The sequence below is a fragment of the Crocodylus porosus genome, unplaced genomic scaffold (genome assembly GCF_001723895.1).
Source record: "Crocodylus porosus isolate Cpor-Errol unplaced genomic scaffold, CroPor_comp1, whole genome shotgun sequence".
NCBI classification, from domain to species: domain Eukaryota; kingdom Metazoa; phylum Chordata; order Crocodylia; family Crocodylidae; genus Crocodylus; species Crocodylus porosus.
The window spans coordinates 7,971,175-7,974,369 of NW_017728934.1; the positions used below are offsets into that span (position 1 = coordinate 7,971,175).

General features: G+C 50.0%; 1 protein-coding gene across 5 annotated transcripts in view; it reads right to left on the reverse strand.

The window, feature by feature from the left end:
• Positions 1–2,620, reverse strand: part of TSPOAP1 (TSPO associated protein 1) — a 112,305-nt gene extending 109,685 nt beyond the window's left edge. For all 5 annotated transcript variants that reach the window (XM_019546459.1, XM_019546458.1, XM_019546457.1 and 2 more), the window contains exon 1: positions 2,517–2,620. The gene's annotated coding sequence lies outside the window, so the exon portion shown is untranslated. The remainder of the gene's footprint in view (positions 1–2,516) is intronic.
• Between the last annotated feature and the right edge of the window lie 575 nt (positions 2,621–3,195).

Here is a 3,195-nt window from a genome sequence, read left to right on the forward strand (position 1 = left end):
CAGGGCAGAGCTGCGATCCGCAGCCTGCATGCTCTGGGCAGGGACCTTCAGGCAGCAGATCGCAGCTCTGTCCCAGCTCCAGACTATACTGTCACTAGGGCAAGAAGCTGCAGGAGAGCCATGATCTGCTACCTGCATATCCCTTTCTAGGGCACTTAGGCTGCAGATCGCTGGCTCTGGACTACACTGTCACCGCTGCAAGATCCCAGTTAGGCTCTGGAGCAGCTCTGCACCCTGCCACACACTCTGCCAGCGCTGCTCGGACTGGTCTCCCCAGAAACCCTGGCCTCCGCTATCACAGCGACTGCTGCTAGGGTCTCTATGGAAACCGGCCCCAGCTGCACAGGCAGAGGCTTCTGGGAAAAGGAGTTCAGCTGAAAGCTGCATCCACCATTTTGCCAACCCCTGAGCTATACCCATCCATGACCGTACTCTAGTCACATGAACTATCCCACCATGTCTCTATAATCCCAATTACATCATAATTCCTCAATTGTATTAGGACCTCCAATTCTTCCTGTTTAATCCACATGCTTCTCACATTGTTATATAAACAACTCAGATATCTACCTGATTATCCCTGAGAACATTGCTAAGGCTTCCATTACTGCTTCTCCTTTTTAAGTTTTTATCTATGTCCCCTCATTCTTTACTTGCCTCTGGGCTTTTTTCTCCATCCCCCAATGAACGTAGTTTAAATTCCTACTCATTAGGTTAGCAAGCCTGCATGCAAAGACACTCTTCCCTCTCTTCATCAGGTAGACCCTACACTACTTCCCAGAAGTCTGCCTTCTTGGAACTTCACCCTATGGTGGAAGAATGCCTCCCATGGTCAAAGAACACTATTGGGTTATTTAGTCTGGAGAAGAAAAGTCTGATGGGGATATGAAAACAGTCTTCAAATACTTGAAGGGCCTGATTATAAAGACGATAGCGGTGAATTGTTCTGTGGCCATGGGGGACAGAACTAGGAGCAATGGCTTCTGCTGCAGCAGAGGTAATCTGGATTGGAGATTAGAAGGAACTTTTTCACTATGAGGGTGGTCAAGCACTTGAACAGGCTACCCAGAGAAGCTGTGGAATCTCCATCCCTGGAAGTTTTCAACAGCAGGTTAGACAAAGACTTGGCTGGGTTGGTTTAGACAGGGATGAGCCTGCCTTGATCAGGGGGGTGGACTAGATTACTTCATGATGGCCCTTCCAGTCCTACTGTATGATTTTATGATCCCCTCTTTACATCCAGGTCAGCTACATCACCTCTTTGTGTGGCACTGGCTACAAGCTGGCATACTTTAACCATGCCAGCTTGATCCACTGTCAGCTGAGGCAGAACTCTGACTACAGCCAGACCACCTGCATCAACAGCCCAGATGGGGTCATGAGCTGTACCTTCCAGGCTAGGCCTCTGAAAAACATTTGAGAAAAACTAAACTTGGCCATTTTTTACTACAGGGCAAACAGTGCAATATCAGAGCTCTTCCTCAGCCTGGCTAAACTCTTCCACACTGCATCCCACAGGCAGACACCAGGCCTGGACAAGCCTGAAAGATGAAAGACTCAGAGAGCTCCGAGTGTGAGGAGGGGTTACATTATCCCTGCGGTGCTTGGGTATTAATGTTCCCAGGCTGCAGGGGTCAAGCATGGCTGTGAAGGTTCCCCTGGCTCTGGCCCTGCTACTCGCATTAAGGTGCCAGGAGCATGTTCCTCAGCTGCCAGCCTACCTCATGGTGGCAGCTGCTGTACTGTTCCTCTTAGCCATGTCAGTAAATGAATCAATGTTTCCTCTTTCCTGCCTGAAAGAGGAAACAAGAGCACTTCCTCTCTTCACATTGTCAGCCTGCCATTGGCCCTCCAATTTGCCAGCAAGCCCAGTTGCAGAGAAGTCGCACCAGTCTCCAGCAGTCAAGTAATGCAGTACAAAGATTGTAGAGATGTCAGAGAGGGCAGCACTACCCAGACTCCTCCCTCACCTGACCCCCATCACAGGAGTTATGGTGTTATGGCAAAGGAGTCCATTTGACAAGCATGCAATTCTCCAAGGAGTCCACAAAGCTCAGCCCAAAAGTACCCAACCTGCTCCATGTCTCCTGAATGGCTTAGCCTGGCCCTTCCCAGTAGATTTGGGGACTTCATTCCTACACCCCATGCAGATGCCAACGCCCTTAGGAAAGATAGAGGAGGGGTGGCCAACCTGCAGCATGGGGTGACAAGTGAAATAGGCAGCCTCAGTGTGTGGCATGCTACAAATTGATGGGGACAGGCAGCACACTGGCAGGCAGAGCCAGAGGCAGGGAGCAGAAAATAAAGGAGCAGACTGAACAGGGGAAAGAAGTTGGAGGGGCACTTGGGAAGGACGCAGGCTAACTTGTAGCAAGCCTGCCAAAAAGACTAGTCCCAACGACTCCAAAGCATGCTTCTCTTGGCTCTGCCAAACACCACTAGGTGCACACACTGATGTTCCCGAGGACATACAGCATTCCAAAAAGACTTCGGGAAGGGTCACGTGCCATACTTACCAGTAGGCTGTTTTCCTCCTTCAGGCTGGTACAGCGGTGCTGTAACTCCTCCAGTGCACTCAAGAGCTTTATGTTCTGTTTCACCAAATAGCTGTAATCAGCACCATTCTGCAAAGGAAAGGAGATAAGCTAGGATTCTGTTTCCACTTTCTAACTAGGACCACCCGCTGAGATGCCCTACTGCCTTGTGCTGGCAACAGTTCGTAGGACTTCAGAATTTACCTACAGTGCGAAGATGAGGTAGAGAGGTGGGCATGGATATGGAGCTGTATGGATAGGGAAGAAGAGGGGGTTGACACTTTAAGTCACTGTACCTCTTGCTGTCTCTGGAGCCTCTCCAGTGCCCTCCAATTGGCTCAGCTCCTGGCAGGGACTTTACCCCACTAAGGGAAGGAAAGAGTGGAACCAAAAAGCACAATGCAATGAAGTGGGAAGTCTCTCTCAAACAAGACCCCATTCATTGGCTAGGTACAATATAACAGGTAGAGTCCCTGTGTCAGATGGCTGAGGCATTGTCAGCAAGAAGACCACACTGCCTCTTCGATTGGATCTGAGTCTCTAAGTTGTGCATTCAAGCCATGTCCCCTTTTTCTAGCCAGTTTCTTACACTGAGTTTCTTTTGATCCTCCCCCTGGGCCCCAGTTCTAAGAAAGTGGGGGGAGTTTGCAGATGGCTCAGG